This window comes from Podarcis erhardii (assembly GCF_964252035.2).
Source record: "Podarcis erhardii genome assembly, chromosome: 13".
NCBI lineage: Eukaryota > Metazoa > Chordata > Lepidosauria > Squamata > Lacertidae > Podarcis > Podarcis erhardii.
Window position 1 is genome coordinate 2,193,498 of NC_138502.1, and position 17,235 is coordinate 2,210,732.

General features: G+C 53.8%; 1 protein-coding gene across 2 annotated transcripts in view; it reads right to left on the bottom strand.

Annotated features, from left to right (window-relative positions):
• Positions 1–15,097, bottom strand: part of NLGN2 (neuroligin 2) — a 75,478-nt gene extending 60,381 nt beyond the window's left edge. The window contains exon 1 of one of the 2 annotated variants that reach the window (XM_081835678.1): positions 14,978–15,097. The gene's annotated coding sequence lies outside the window, so the exon portion shown is untranslated. The remainder of the gene's footprint in view (positions 1–14,977) is intronic. The other variant, XM_081835677.1, reaches the window with a different exon arrangement.
• Positions 15,098–17,235: the final 2,138 nt, after the last annotated feature.

The following is a 17,235-nucleotide window of genomic DNA, read 5'->3' on the forward strand; positions in this document are numbered from 1 at the left end:
ATATATCCATTTATTTCCAATTGTCAATGTCAAAAGGGACTAAAATCTATAAAATTCATAGAAACTCAACGTGCCAATTTGCTCAATTTCTCTAGGACACCATGACACCTCCCCTGTCCCCCATAATCCCTCAAGCAAGGTGTCAAGACCCTAATCCTGTCAAATCACTCTGCCAAGCCTTTCCTCCGGGCAATGCCAGTACATGGACCATTGTCTTCTCATCACTGGTACTCAGGAAGTGTTTATCTGCGCATATCTCCAGCTCTGCATATTCCCCCCTCCCTCCTCCATATGTTAATCCTGTGTAACCCAACCTCTCCTTAATGTATTCATGATGTAATCTGTGTAACCCAAGCTCTTCTTAATGTATTCATGATGTAACTGGGATGTATTTTGCACTGTATTCTGGGACATGGAGGGAAGTTTCAAAAACTCATGTCACCCCTTTCTCGCCGTTCAATCTCGCCTTGAACCTGTTGCGCAATAAACTTGGATCTTCTGCAGCTTGCTCCTGTCTCCGGCTGAGCTCATTTTCCTCCGCAGGAACCCGCGGACTTAGTCCGACGAGCTGGCTGGCAGAGCAGCCTCGCACCCAGATTTTACTGTAACACGTGAGAGGGCATTCACAGCCCCCTACCCCGGAAGTGACCAAGGGGGCAACATTAGACACCCCCAGAGGCAGTTGAGCAAGTCAGGTCTTCTGAAAGCCCATCTCCAGATAAGTCCTGAAGGCAAGGAGATGTCAAGAGTGTGATTGTTCTTTTGGGTGATGGGAACTTAAGAGGTGTTGGGAAAGGTGTCTGATAAAGTGACCTAATGTTGACCTTGCGTAACCCTTGTGTAAAGGTAAAGGTAAAGAGACCCCTGACCGTTAAGTCCAGTTGCTGACGACTCTGGGGTTGCAGCACTCATCTCGCTTTATTGGCCGAGGGAGCCGGCGTACAGCTTCCGGGTCATGTGGCCAGCATGACTAAGCCGCTTCTGGCGAACCAGAGCAGCACATGAAACGCCGTTTACCTTCCCGCTGGAGTGGTACCTATTTATCTACTTGCACTTTGACGTGCTTTTGAACTGCTAGGTGGGCAGGAGCAGGGACCGAGCAACGGGAGCTCACCCCGTCATTGCGGGGATTCGAACTGCCGACCCTCTGATCTGCAAGCCCTAGGCTCTGTGGTTTAGACCATGGGTACCATAACCCGTAACCCGAAAAAACGCAACCTGAAGCAGCTGTAACCCGAGGTATGACTAATTTGGAGCAGAAGAGCGGTCAGTAGATCACAATCTTTATTGTTGCACAAAGGTCCCTATAGGAGTAAGAACCCCAAACAGGGGGTGATCTCCTCTTTTAAAACTTCCCTCTTTCCCTCAGAATACATCACTGATACATCATCACTACATCACTAGCATGTCACAAATGGGGAGGGGTATACAAGGGTCTAGGGATGCAGGTGGCGCTGTGGGTTAAACTACAGAGCCTAGGACTTGCCGAACAGAAGGTCGGCGGTTCGAATCCCCGCAATGATGGGGTGAGCTCCTGTTGCACGGTCCCTGCTGCTGCCCACCTAGCAGTTCGAAAGCACGTCAAAATGCAAGTAGATAAATAGGTACCGCTCCGGCGGGAAGGTAAACGGCCTTTCCATGCGCTGCTCTGGTTCGCCAGAAGCGGCTTAGTCATGCTGGCCACATGACCCGGAAGCTGTATGCTGGCTCCCTCGGCCAATAAAGCGAGATGAGCGCCACAACCCCAGAGTCGGCCACGACTGGACCTAATGGTCAGGGGTCCCTTTACCTTTATACAAGCAAACTTTTTCAACGGGGGGCCGGTCCACTGTCCCTCAGACCTTGTGAGGGGCCAGATTATATTTTGAAAAAAAATATGAATGAATTCCTATGCCCCACAAATAACCCAGAGATGCATTTTAAATAAAATGACACATTCTACTCATGTAAAAACACACTGATTCCTGGACCGTCCACAGGCTGGATTGAGAAGGCGATTGGGCTGCATCCGGCCCCCGGGCCTTAGTTTGCCTACCCATGGTCTAGGCTCTGTGGTTTAACCCACAGCACCACCCGCATCCCATATTCATCAGACAAATGAACCAATACATATTTAGAAAGAGGAAGAATTGTAGGGACACCCCCACCCCCACACGGTATCTAAGACATTCTTTGTTGAGATGGAAAGACGAAACAGTCCCGACCAGGGAAGAATGGCAAACCAAGTGGATGGACTATGCTGAAATGGCAAAATTAACCGGAAAGCTCAGGAACCAAGCGGACACAAACTTTAAAAAGGAATGGGGGAAATTTATAATTTACTTAGGAGATCATTGTAAGCAGATGAAAAAACTGGCAGGATTTTAAACTCACTTGCAGGGTAACAAAGACTATGGATAATTTAGATGGATAAAAAATGTGGATGATGGGTTGATAAAAGGTAAAGGGACCCCTGACCATTACCATATTTTTTGCTCCATAACACTCACTTTTTTCCTCCTAGAAAGTAAGGGGAAATGTCTGTGCGTGTTATGGAGTGAATGCCTACGGATGGCGGGGGGATCTGCTGCAGTCGTGAGCAGAGGATCCATGGTTCCCCTTCCTTCCCTCCTCCGTGGCTCGCTTTGAAACAGCACAGCGGGAGAAGAGCCGCTGAGTGGGGAGAAGAAAGGGACAGAGAGCCTGGTTACAAAGCACGGATCCACATGGATCCTCAGGATTTTTGCACTGGGTCACCCCAAATTCACCATCAGATCACATAGCATGTCCATGGCTACAGTTTGCCCCCAAAAAATCACGCACCCACTGTTGCCTGGGGCCGCAGTGGTGCAAAAACATAGTTACAAAGCATGGATCCACATGGATCCTCAGGATTTTTGCATTGGGCTACCCCAAACTCACCGTCAGATCACATGTCTGTGGCCACAGCATGAACCACAAAAATCATACATCCACTGTTTCGTTTAGAATATTTTTTTTCTTGTTTTCCTCCTCTAAAAACTACGTGCATGTTATGGTCGGGTGCGTGTTATAGAGCGAAAAATACAGTAGGTTCAGTCGTGACCGACTCTGAGGTTGCGGCGATCATCTCGCTTTACTGGCCGAGGGAGCCGGCGTACAGCTTCCGGGTCATGTGGCCAGCATGACTAAGCCACTTCTGGCGAAACAGAGCAGCGCACGGAAACGCCGTTTACCTTCCCGCTGGAGCGGTACCTATTTATCTACTTGCACTTTGACGTGCTTTTGAACTGCTAGGTTGGCAGGAGCAGGGACCGAGCAATGGGAGCTCACCCCGTCATTGCGGGGATTCGAACCGCTGACCTTCTGATCGGCAAGCCCTAGGCTCTGAGGTTTAGACCATAGCGCCACACAGGTGTAAATGTTGACAGTAGGAGCCATGGAAGGGATAGGGGGAAGTCCAGAGATTCAGAGGTATCTCTTTACATGGAGTTGTGCTTGTATTTGTTATAAATTTGTATATGTAAAACCGAATAAAAATATTTTTTAAAAAATAATAAGACATTCTTGGTCAACCTGCTGCCCATTGTCCAACCAGGAATGATTCTCATTTATCCAGTCTTAAACTCCACATCCAATTGCATTATTTTTTTTAAGGCACCATGGTAATTCGCCAACATTTAAGTGCAAATTTCTCCTAACTTGCACACGCAGTCATATGCATATTTTGCCCAATGTACACATTTTTGCAAAGGCATTTCTGTAGGTCCTTTTCACCAATGCATGCAGTTGTGCCCATGCTTTACCCTAATGTATAGGAATGCAACTTTGGATGAAGGAAACATAAACACTGCAAAAACTGGACGGCGTCAAATTAGCGAAGGGTGGCCAGGTTTCAGTTCCACCTCTCGTTCCCAGAAATCAGAATTGGACTGAGTTTGCCTTTAAATGCAAATAAAATTAAGTTCCCCTCCCGCACTGCAACTCCTGGAGGCTGATGGGAATTGTAGTCCAAAACATTTTCTTGACCTGTTAAGATTGCATTGGTGGACCACCTTTTTCTCCCAGGAGTTCAATGTGGCATGGAACAACAACCTTGCGAGGCAGGGTAGGCTGAATGAGGCAGCGACCGGCCCCGCAAGGCCACCCAGTAAATTTCATAGCCAAGCGGGAGGGGGGGATGTGAAACCGGATCTCTCCCTCGTCCGACCGCACTGAGCCTCTTTTGACAGAAGGATGCTTTCGGGCGTCGTTCACCCACCATTTCCCAACAGAGATCCTTTCATTAGCAATTAACATAAGGGGTCAACTCCATTGCAGCGGGGTCAGAGAAATATAAATAAAATAAATAAAATGCTGGTGAGGGTGTTCTGGGTTCAAGGGGATAGTCCAGCTGCCTCAAACTGCAGAGGCAGAGCCCAGCCATCCTGGCAATAATAATAATAATAATAATAATAATAATAATAATAATTTTGTACCCCACCCATCTGGCTGGGTCTCCCCAGCTACCCTGGGCACCTTCCAACAAATAGACATTAAAATGTCACACATTTAAAACTTCCCTGAACAGGGCTGCCTTCAGATGTCTTCTAAATGTCAGGTACAGTGGTACCTTGGGTTACATACGTTTCAGGTTACATACGCTTCAGGTTACAGACTCTGCTGACACAGTTACAGATAGGTAGCCGTGTTGGTCTGCCATAGTCAAAACAAAATAAAAAAATTCCTTCCAGTAGCACCTTAAAGACCAACTAAGTTAGTTCTAGGTATGAGCTTTCGTGTGCATGCACACTTCTTCAGATACACTGAAACAGAAGTCACCAGACCCTTCTATATAGTGAGAAGGTGGGGAGGGGTATTACTCAGAAGGGTGGTGGGTGGTGGGAATGGGTGATTGGCAGATAGCTGTGATGAGCCTGTTGATGACTCTTAACGACTGCAATAGGTCTTAAAAGCAAGGGGTGAGAAGGTGAGAAGGCCCTCTGCCTGGTTCCCTGAAACCTCACTTCTCGCAGGGAGGGAACCCCCAGAAGGCCCTCAGAGCTGGACCTCAGTGTCCGGGCAGAATGATGGGGGTGGAGACGCTCCTTCCGGTATACTGGGCCGAGGCCATTTAGGGCTTTAAAGGTCAACACCAGCACTTTGGCTAGTAGCCATCGATAGCCCTCTCCTCCTCTGTGAATTTGCCCAGCCCTCTTTCAAAGCCACCTTGGTCAGTAGCAGGGAGTTCTGCATTTGAACTCTCCGCCATGTGAAGAAGGACTTTCATTTCTCTCTCCCCAACTGAGATCCGTCCTGAATCAAGACCCAGGCGAGAGGCTGGACTTCCCATCCCCACTGACGTCCGGACCACAACTCCCATCAGTACCCCTCCCTCCCTTGCCAAAACAGATGTGCTGGCTGGGGGGGGGGAGAGTTGTTGATGGGAATTGTAGTGCAGAAGATCCAAAGTGCGCCTGGTCGGCCAAGGCTGCTTGGACGGAGCGCCCACTATTTACTGGAAAACAGGTGGGCGTGTGATCTGGAGCCAACGTTATTCTAGATCCGTTCTGGCAGGCGGGGAGGAAGAGAGAGAAAGCTGCTGCTGTATATGGGAGAACCCGGGTCCTCTAGGATGGGTCGGTTACCTGGCCTCTGCTCGGACATGCCTTCCGCCCAAAAAATATGTATCTCCCCAGCTCCCGGGCTGGATGGGGAGGGGGATTCACTGTGGCGCCTGGCTGAGTCTCGGTGCAGCTGGCAAGGGTGAAAGGAGGAGGGGGCACAGGGCCGGAAACGAGATCCTCAATAGAAAAAGCTGTGCTGGACGGCGGCCAGGACAAGAAAGCCACCATCTCCCGGCTGGGCAGAGGGCCAGAGACAAGCGGGTGGGGTAGACACTTGTCTCCCAGGCCCAAACCAGGCTCGGCCTTGTCCCCTTGGCTTGGGGGGCCAACTGGCAGCGAGGGGGCTGATAGGGGCAACTGCCTCCTCTACCCCGACACCCCAATTTTGCCGGCCGACTTTCGGAAAGAGGGAGATCCGACATCCAGGAACTGATTTAGGCCTGGACATCTCGGAGAGCCCTTCATCTCAGGGTTCTGGGTTTGAGCCCCGCGCTGGGCAAAAGATTCCTGCCGGGGTTAGAAACTCAAGATATATCTCAAGATATATCAGAATGTCTAGGCACCGTTTATTTTGCAATGTAATCTATTGTTTTGTTATTCTTTTTTTGGGCTGCTTTGTATTTGACAGAAACAGCCTCAAAGTGGTTTACAGCACAGCAAAACGTCAAATAAAACCGTCTGGAATAAAAGTCAAGATTGAAGGAAAATGTTTCTCTAAGTGACATTTTGCTCTCTTCATGTTTATTACCTGCTTAATTTACAGAGCTGCCCCGCCAGTGCGACGTAGTCGTTAGTGTCGGACGAGGACTCTTACAGCCTCCTGGCCTACTTCTCAGGGTCGTTGTGGGAATTAACTGAGGAGGGCGGATTAGCTCTAACCGCCCCCAAAGGAGGAACAGACATATTCCCGGCAAAGCCCAGCGAATCTGGACCTAAACCCGCCAGCCCGACAACGCTGATATCCTTTACATTTTAACCGCTGTGCACCTGCGCTCGTTCTGCGCGCCCATTTTACAGTTCCGATCCTCACCTTCCTGCCCGTTGTTAACAGCGGCCCTCTCTGTTTTGGACGTGTGAAAATGGAGCAAAATGGGAAGAGGCCTCTGAGGGCCCTGGCTTGCAGCTTGGCGGAGGCAGAGAGAGGGTGGCCGGTGCACCCAGGCTGGGTGCTGTGAGGGTGCCAGGGAGACAAGCCATCCGCTGGGCATCCCACCTGGATCCTGGCGCTTGCCGACAAAGGAAGGGGCAAAAGGGATGCATGCAATTGTCCTGGGGGGGGGCAGATTCACAGTTTAAAAGGGGCAGGAGGGAATTCCACTCTGGAAAGTGCGGAAGGGCCAGCAGCACAACTGATGGCGAACAGGGAAAGCGGGCGAGGAGATAAATATGGAGACAGCGAGTGTGTCAAATATTCTGCCGAAATCCTGCAGCAGGAGAGGGGAGAAGCCAGCGCCGGCCTCCTCCTTTCCCTCCTCCTCTCCTCTCCTCCTCCTCTATGCCTTCCCCATTCCCTCCTTCCTGCGGTCACGGCGAGGAACAATCTTTTTTATTAATAATGGATGTCCCTTTAGGGCAGTTTTGCTGGATCTTTTATTTCCTCTTTCCCCCCCCCCCCTCCTCCTTTCGGGGATCGGCCGGCCGTAAATCCACGGAAGGAGCCGCTTGCTGCCTGCCTGCCTGCCAGCCCCTCCCCCCAAGACCCCCCCCCCATGCTGCAAAGCACACTGCGGGGGGGGGAAGAGGGAGGGACACGCGCGCAAGAGGAGGAAAGGGTTATTATTACGCGTAGGGGAGAGGAACGCGCGCGGAGCGTTTTGCACGGAGGAGGCGCACACAGCCAGCCGCCCCGCGTTGCTGGAAAGCCAGGCCTGGATCGAGCCCACGTCTCCATCTGGCACCGGGGCACCCCTCTCGCCCCCACTGCCCACCTACGAGTCTCTCCCATCGCTGGTCCCCCAAGGTGTTGCTAAGGCAGCGATGCTGTAGCCCCGTGGCGGCCGCGCAAGGAGAGGGATGGCGACGCAGAGGAGCGCAAGAAGGGGGGGCAGCTCAGGGGAGATTCCTTCCTTCCCTGCACCACCACCCTCCTTTTTTTTCCTCTCCCCCCCCCCACTCTACAACCCCACAATCTCCCGGCGTAAAGGCATGGGCCCGTTGCCGTGGCGGCAGTCACTACGGGTATCCGTGGCAACCGGGTTTCCAGAGCCGCCGCCGTTCTCCCCGCTTACTCATCCCTGCCTGAAATCCCTGCGGTGGGCTGGGTGGGCTCGGTGGGCTGGGTGGGACCCCACCCACCCACCCCACCCACCCCCACGCGGGGGGGGGCTGGATTCGGAGCCGGGGGGGAGGCTTCTTCTGCGCCCCGAAAACCCTGCAAATATCCATTCACCTGTCACGAGATTACAGCTCTCTCTGTGTCTAGCAGGAGAACCAGATTATTTAAAGGAAAGAAGGCATCAGCGAAAATGGGCAAGAGGGCCTCTGAGGAAGCGCAGAGGGCCTTCCTCTCTCAGAGGGGCTCGCACCCCCAGACCTATTATCTTAGGCGTTAATAAAGGAGATTGCGACTGACCGTTAGAAGAACTTTCTATTAGGGGATGGGTTCCCTCAAAAGATGGACTCTCCTTCCTTGGGGGAACCCGTCTGCTAGGGATTCCTGAGCTGGGATTCCTGCCTCACAGGGGGTCAGGCTAGATGGCCTTTGGGGGTCCCCCAACATGATGGGTTCGCGGCAAGCCTGCTGTCTTCCCCAAGAATCTGGCATCGTGGGTACCTCAGCGTACCCAGAGACTTCCTTGCCATCTTCTGTCCAACTCCTTGCCATCTTCTGTCCAACTCCACAAGCATTTCGGCTAGGTGGGGCCCTGTCTCTTGGACCCAACATGCTCTGCACTGACCCGCCAGAACCCAGGAGTCCGGGCTCCCAATTCCCCCTGCTCGGCCAGGACAGCCCTGCCCAACCTGGTGCCCTCGAGGTGCCCAGTCGCTGTCCAAAACAGTAACATCATTAGCAATAGTACTATTACATATAGTAATATTGTCCTGAAGGATGGCTCTGTTGGGAGAGCATGGCACTCTTAATCTCAGGGTTGTGAGTTTGAATCCCGTGTTGGGCGAAAGACTCCTGCGTTGCAGCGGGGTAGGCTGGATGATCCGTGGGGTCCCTTACAATTCTATGTACATGTGATAGAATATCTGTAAGTATATTCACAAATTCTTCATACTAACATCAGGAGAGGTCCAATTTGGGGAAGGCTGGGTTAGACCACGAGCAACTCCTCAATAAACAACCCCAAATATCTCTCTTGGTCCTGGACTCCACAAGCAAATATGCACACACAAACAATAATCATAATAATAAATTTTTATTTATATCCCGCCATCCCCAGCTAAAGCTGGGCTCAGGGCGGCTAACAACAATCAAATAATCCAACATTCTAAAAACATTTCATTATAAAAATTAATTAAAATCAAATTGATGGCAACCGTTAAGCAAAATTCTGTGCAGATTGCCAGAGGAGGGAGTCAGGCTGTGCCCTGGCCAAAGGCCTGGTGGAACAGCTCTGTCTTGCAGGCCCTGCGGAAAGATGTCAGGTCCCGCAGGGCCCTAGTCTCTTGTGACAGAGCGTTCCACCAGATCGGGGCCACGGCCGAAAAAGCCCTGGCTCTGGTTGAGGCCAGCCTAACCTCTCTGGGACCTTCAGGATGTTTTTATTTGCAGACCGTAGGTTCCTCTGTGGGACATACCAGGAGAGGCGGTCCCGTAGGTACGAGGGTCCTAGGCCGTATAGGGCTTTAAACAACCCTTACCAGTAATCTCTAGTCTATCCAGCAGAAAGAATGTAGCTTAGAGGTAGAGCACCTGCTTGGCATGTAGAAGGTTTAACTCCCAGCGGCATCTCTGGGCAAGACTGGGTGAGGCCTGCTGCCTGAAACCTGCACACTAGGCCTTGGCTCACAACCATGAGGACTATAATCTTAGCAGAAGGGCCACAACTCCATGGCAGGACACCTGTTTGGCTTGCAGAAGGTTCGATCCCAAATGACATCTCCAGGCAGGGCTGGGAGACAAACGCACCCAGAATCCCAGAGAGCCACTGCTGCTGCCAGCCCAAACATGCATTTAGGGCAACACTTCTCGATTCGCTGGCACAGATTTGTCGGGCTGCAGTCCAGTTGCGCCCCCAAATCCACCGACCGAAGAACATCAAAACAGCCTTGGTGGATCAGGCCAAGATCCCATCCAATCCAGCCCCTGTCCTCACAGTGCCGAGCCAGGAGCCCATCATAGGAAAGCCGCAAGCAGGACTCGAACCCAAGATCCCTCGCCCATCCTGCAACTGGTCTTCAGAAGCATCATAATCGCTGCCTCCAACTGCGGAAGGAGAGCCCAGCCTTGGGGGCACAACTGAGGTTTCTCCTCCTTACGTCCTTAGTCAAATCCATCACCTCTGCCCCACACGGCCCCACAACGGAAGGAGAACTGGGGAAGAGGAGTGGAAGCAGGGAAGGAAGGAGGGAGGGAGGAAAAGAAGGGAAGGAATATGAAATAGGAGGGAAGGAAGGAAGGAAGGAAGGAAGGAAAGGAAGGAAGGAAGGAAGGAAGGAAGGAAGGAAAAGAAGGGAAGGAATATGAAATAAGAGGGAAGGAGGGAAGGAAGGAAGGAAGGAAGGAAGGAAGGAAGGAAGGAAGGAAGGAAAAGAAGGGAAGGAATATGAAATAAGAGGGAAGGAAGGAAGGAAGGAAGGAAGGAAGGAAAAGAAGGGAAGGAATATGAAATAAGAGGGAAGGAAGGAAGGAAGGAAGGAAGGAAGGAAGGAAGGAAGGAAGGAAGGAAAGAAAAGAAGGGAAGGAATATGAAAAAGAGGGAAGGAAGGAAAAGAAGGAAAGGAAAAGAAGGGAAGGAATATGAAATAAGGGGGAGGGAGGGCAGGCCTGCCCCTCTGCCCTGGCATTAGGACTCATCCTCCAAGCCCATCATCTCAGGTGAGGTGTTCTGACGCACCCCTTCTCCAGCACCCCGCCATTGCCTGTCTATCCCACCTTTTTCTCCAAGGAGCTCAAGGCGCCTCCATGGTTCTCCCCGTCCCTCATTTAAACCCCACAACAACCTTGTGAGGCAGGACGGGTCGAGAGGTCAGCATGGCAGAGCGGGGGCTTTGAACCCCGGTCTCTCCCAGATCCTAGGCAGGCACCTCTAACCACAGACCACACACCTGCCTGCCCACAAACACACACACACAGGAAGCGGATTAGACAAATTCTTGAAGCTGTCAAAGGCCATGATGGCTCGGCTCTGCCAAGTAGGGAGACTTGCTGTACAATCATAGAGTCAGAAGGGACCCCGAGGGTCATCTAGCCCAACCCGCTGCAATGCAGAAATATTTTTGCCCAACGCAGGGCTCGAACCCACAACCCTGAGGTCGAGAGTCTCACGCTCAATTGCCTGAGCTATGCCGTGTCCTGCTTTCGAGGTTTCCCACTGGGGCCTTTGGTTAGCCCCTGGGAGAACAGGATGCTGGCCTGGCCGGGCCCCCTTTGACCCAGCTGCCACAAGGCTCTCCTGAAGTTTTCGCAGTTAGCCAGCGGAACTCACTGCCACAAGGAAGGAGATTCTGACTCAGCATCAGGAAGGACTTCCTGGCGGTGACAGCCGAACGGAAGGCGGTGGTCTCTCCTTCCCTGGTTGGGCTGGATGACCTTTGGGTGCCCCTCCCAACTGTACAATTCTATGGTTCTAAGGGGTACTGATGGCTGCCAACTTGGAGGGCTTCGAAAGAGGACTGGACAAAGTCAGGGAGGAGGGTGGGGTTATAGGTGGAGGGGTTAGACTGCCCCTGAACAAGGAGGCTCAAAAGCCCTTGACAAACCCTCAAGTCAGCCAAACCCTCCAGCTCCTCCAGCTACGACTCCCATCAGCCTTAGTCAGCATGGCTGTATGACATCAGAACCGATGGGAGTTGTAGTTCTCAGCATCTGCACAGGGCGCCATGTTGAAGGGGCTGGTCCAAGCCGACGGCCATTGGGACAATTTGCTGCGGTCGGTTCCACCAACGGATTTTGCAGAGTCGTCCCGTCCGTTTCTAGGCTGAAGGTCTCCCATATAGCTGGGAGGGACCCCAGCGGTCATCTAGCCCAACCCGCTGCAACGCAGGACCTTTGCTCAGGTTCGTTGTTAACGAAAGGAGGCGCGATGGGAAATGGCGGGTCAGGATGCTCGGAAACAGTCCTTCTGACAGTGCGGCCTAGTGGTTAGAGTGCCGGGCCTGGGAGAGACCCGGGTTCAAAGCTCAGCCACAAAGCGAGCCGCTGTCTCTCAACCCAACTTACCTGGCGATTAAATGCGTGGGAGAACCACGCACAGGCCACCTTTGAGCTCCTCAGAGGGGAAAAGGCTTGATATAAATGCAGCAAATAAGTCAGAGCGTTAGTCATGCCCTGCAGGATCAGGCCCACCTGGTCCACTTGTGTCAACAGCTCCAACTGCCCTGCTATTTATCCCCACCGACACAATATTCTAAGGTAGACTGCCCCTGCAGAAGGAGGTTCTATTTAGCGGTCACGGCCAGTATTGAACAAATACGTTTGTCCCCCACAAATTAACCGAATCCCTGTTATTTCCCCTGCTCCAAAGCGCCCGCTCTGTTGTACTGCTTCCTTCCACCCCCAGATTTGGGGGCTGGGTTAGCACACAAACGACGCCCCCAATTGGCAAATCAACTCCCCGTTCAGTTTTGCGAGTGAAACTTCCTCTTGTCCCGCTCGGGATCTGAAGCCAAACAATCAAACAAATAACAAACTTAAGAACGGCGGAGCTGGAAGGGGTCCGAGGGGTCATCTAGCCTGACCCCACGCACTGAACTTTAATGTCACCAACCAACATGTCAATTCTACACAGTCACACATACACACACACCAGCTCCGAAGGAGAATCTAGGATGGGGACATGGCGCCTGCGTGGCCACTCACTGGATGCGTTGGACTCCGACTCCCATGATCCAGTGTGGCCAAGGGTCGTGGACGATGGGAATTGTAGTCCCCAAAACCCATTGCTATCCCAGGACCGCACCTGGGAGAGAAATATCCGGAGGCGTCCTAGAAACACTATCTAATCCGGGCATCCCCAAACTCAGCCCTCCCTCCAGCTGTTTTGGGACTACAATTCCCATCATCCCTGACCACTGGTCCTGTTAGCTAGGGATGATGGGAGTTGTAGTCCCAAAACAGCTGGAGGTGCTTGACTAATCAGAAGACTCAGAAATTTTCTGCCATGTGCGTAATAAGGACTTGAAGACTGGGGAAATAAAAACAGTGGGATCCGAGGAACTCCCCAAACCAGCAGCAAAGAGGAATCCCTTTTGATATATGGCTGTTATCCATCCACAAGCAGGAATTTGTTCCCTGAACCCTCGATAGCGAAAAGGGGGGGGGGAATGGGAGTCCAGCTTTGTCCGGAGGGATCACTAAATTTAGGAAGGCTTCACTGAGGTATAGGCCTTGCTGGGGGGGGGCGGGGAAGCGAGTAGATGGAGTGGAGGTGAGTTCGAGAGAAATTGGGCCAGAATCCTCTCTCTGACACAAACCCATTTTCCCCTTCCTCTTTTCTTTTTTCAAAGAGTTTTCCCAGGGGACTCCCTGCCCCGCCCCCTGCCCCCCCCCAGGCCAAACACTGGCCTCCTTTTGTCATATCAGAGTCATACCTGCTCCAGTGTTGCCTACTCGGGCAGGCAGCAGCGACGTCGACCCTGCACCCTCGCCATCAGGGATTGGGACAAGGAGCGCTGGCTTGAAAAGCCGGCGCCTTAGCGCTACCGGATTCCCCCAGATGCACACACACACAAAACACACAACACACCACAACACTTTTGCTCTGCATCACAGGTAGAAAGAAACAGATCTACAGCAGCAGTAGCTGATAATGGACAAAGATGCTACAACCCTACAAGTCTTCGCTCTAGCTAGTCCCAGGAGAGGTGGCTTAGCTGAGGCTCAGCGGCCTCCGAAACCACCCCTCTCTCCCCTCCATCCTGCGCCCCAAATCCTGGGCCTGCCCCCCAAATTCTGTGCCCTCCGAAAGCCCTCTCCCCCCCCCCCGCTCTGATGGATGGTCCTCAATCATTTCCCAAAGGGCAGATGGTTTCTTCTCCTCAACCTGAGCTTCCATACATCCCAGGCCCGGGGATTATTCCTCCACACAACCGTTTTCCTCGCTCCCTCCCTCTCTCTCTCTCCTCACTGCCTTCCTTCTCTCCACATCCTCCTGGCTCTCACAGCAACCACCCCGCCATACCTCTGGGGAGATCTTCTCCAAAAGCTCCCCCCCCCTCCAAAGGAAAAACACCCCTGACCCACACTGGCAGGGGGTCTCAGCCCCCTGCAAGGACCGCTTGTGGGGTCGGTCCAGGGGTCTGCCAGGCTGCCGCATGCAGCCCTGAAAGGTCTCTCCCCCCCCCCACCGTGTTGGGCCTTGACTGAGCTGCAGGCAGGTGGGTGGGAGAGACCCCCCCCCCCGCCAAACGCTGGCCCCAGCTCCCCTGTTGCAGAGCAGGGTTAGATGGGGGGATGGAGCAATGAAGGAGAGAGAGAGGGGGGAGAAAAGGGGTGAATGTGTGAGAGAAAGAGAGCAGGGAATGGGGGAATTGTTGGTGGGGGGGGGGACAGGCAGAGAGAGAAATGACAGACCAGGTGTCAGGCGGAACAAGATGGATGGATGGATAAGTAAGCAAAGGAAGACGGGAGCAGCAGCCAGGGCGACAGGCAGAGCAGGAGGAAGGAAGAAAGGAAGGAAGAAGGAATAAAGGAATAAACGCTTTACCGGCCCGGCTCCTCCTTTGCAGAAGGATGAGAGGCAGCGCTAACAAAAAGGATGCAGGGGAATCGCATCTATTTGTTTTCTAAGCCGGCTGCGCTGGGGGGCGACGCCAACATTTTGCTCTAATTCCTCTGGAAAACGGGGGTGGGGGTGAGGAATGGGAGAGGGGGGGCATTTCCCGTGGGGGGGCCCGCTCTGGGGTGGCAAGGAGCTTGGAGGGGGGAGAGGAGAGGCAGGGGGAGCGCGCGTGTGCCGGGGCCTATGTCCCTGACTGAGTGCGTCCATTCAAATTGGGTTGCTGTTGTGGGGGGGGGGAGATAGAGATGGGGGGGGGGAGAGAAGCAGGTGCCAGTGAGGAAGAAGGGATTATAGAAGTGGAGGGGTGACGAATGGAGTCTTCTTCTTTTGGGGGGGGTGATGGAGAGATGGAGCGGGCGAACGGAGGGATGGAGGCGCGCGGGGAAGATGGAGATGCGGGATGAAGATGGAGGTGCTGGCGGGGCCCGCGTGGCTCTGCGCCCCCCACCCCAGCCCGTCGTGGGTGGTCTGTCTCTCTCCCCCCCCCCAAAAAAAAACCCCAGCGGGGTCGCGGCTCCTTACCGGCTTCAGCAGCAGGAGGAGCAGGGTTGGGGCCGCCGGCGCCGCCGCCTGCGCGCTTCTCGGGGTGCCGGGGCCGCCGTCGGGGGGTCTCGTCCGTTGCCCAGCGCTGCCCGCATCCTGGGAGGGGGGGCTGGGGGGAGAAGGGAGGGAGGGGGAGAGCGGCTGCCTCTCAGCCGAAGGCCATGGGGGGGGAGGAAGCGCGGGTGGTGGGGTGAAAGTAGGGTGCTGTCGGGGCGCACGGGTGGAGGGGTGGGTTGGCTTGTGGGGTCGTCCGCTGCTGCTGTTGCCACCGAGGATGGAGAGGCCGGAGCCGGGCGGGATGGGTGGCCGGTGGGAGGTTCCAGAGGGCGCCCCCCCGACGCCGCTGTGCCCGGCGGCGCCCCGGCTTAGGAGGGGAGGTGGCCGGTGCTCGCCCGCCGCCGCCGCCGCTTGGCCGCTCTCGGCGCCCGCCCGCCCGCCGGCCCCGCTGCCTGGCCCGCTCGCCTCGCCCACCGAGCCCGCATCAGCGGCCGCGTCAGGGAGGCGGGAGCCGAGAGAGAGGGAGAGAGGGAGGGAGGGAAGGAGAGATGGAGAGATGGAGCCCCTCCCTCCCAACTGATGCAGGCGGACCCCGGCCCGGAGGGGGGGGGGAGAGGGAGGAGCGCGAGGGGGGAGGGGGAAAAGCGAGGAAGGGAGTATTGGGGAGAAGAGAGAGAATGAAAGAAGGCCAGGGTGGAAGAATGGGGTAGGAAAGGCCCCCGTTGAAAGGGTGAGAGGGAGAGAACTAGAAAGAAGGAAGGAAGGAAGGAAGGAAGGAAGGAAGGAAGGAAGGAAGGAAGGAAGGAAGGAAGGAGCTGGTTTAAAGGCAGGGAAAGGGGCAGAGAGTAAACAGAAGGAGCTCTTGAGAAACGGAAGACAGGAAAAGGAGATGGAGCCCAGCTGGGAATGGAAGACAGAAAGGTGGAGATGGAAGAAAGAAGCAGGGAATGAGAGAGAGAAGGAAGGCAACACAGCAGAGAGAAATCAAAGCTAAGGTGTCTGTTCAGCCTTGAGAATGCAACCCAAAAAAGCAGTGCTTGGGCTCTGGCGAATCCCCAGTGGCATGGAGTTCCACAGGCCCTGCAAGGGTCTCTCAAGGCAGGAAAATTGAAGAGACATGAACTCCCAGGTGCATGGATGGATAGGATTATGGGAGAAGAGGAAGAGTTGCAGAATGGAAGGAAGGGCAGGGGGAAAGGGGCTCGATCAGATCCCAAAGGTGGTGCCCTCCAAGTCTGAATCGGTGTGAACCCAGATTATGGAAGAAATGACAGCGGGAAGAGGGAGAAGGACCTGTGTCCATCTGCCTGGCAGGTGACCAAAAGAGGAGATAAATAGATGGATATCGGATGGATGAAGTTAAAGCTGAAAATGCCCACAGACAGCAATATGAAACGAAAGAACGAGGGCGATAGCAAAAAGGAAAGGAGATAATGGAGGGGTGTCAATGTCACAACAAAAGGGAGCGTCTGCTCCGGGGGGGGGCAGGTGGGAGAGTGGGGAGCCAGGACTCCTGGGTTCTATCCTGCCCCAAACTCCGCCCCCCACCATTCCACGAAGAAAGAAAAAAATGTGATTCGAAGCATGCTGATGGATTGGCTAAGGGCAATCTCTGGGCCTGTGAGAATTGCTATCGACAGGATTCAATTGACCAAAAACCCGGCACGAGACGAGCGGAAAGGCAGCAGCATCCTGGCCCTGGCAGATTTGGTTTCACGTTTGCAGCACGGGACGCTAGGCTGGACTGGGTGGGCTTTGCGGCCCACCACCCAGTGAAGCAGAGGAGTCAAATGCCAAGGGGAACGTATTGCTGGCAAACGTGCCTGCTTAGCCTTGGGTGCTCAGAGCCGAGCCGAATAAGCAGTGCTTGGGCTCGGGAGAATTCCCAGTGGCAGGGAGTTCCGCAGCCCCGATGCCCTGCAAAGGTCTCGCCTGGGCTCGGAGGAGGTCTCCGAGACTTCAGACCCCACAATAAAATAAGCTGGGCGGGTGCGAAACTGCGGAACTCCCTCCCACAGGAAACCACCAACTTGGACATCTGGAAAATGGAGTCAGGTGTACAGCTGCCCAAATGATTTGTGCCCAAAGATGGAAAGAAGAAACCGTTCCAACAAAGGGGGACTGGCAATTAAAATTGACGGAGTAGGCAGAAATGGCGAGACTTACCGGAAGAATAGGAAACCAAGAAGAGAGACTCTTTTAAAATGGGGGAAATGTATTGATTATCTGAATACCGGTAT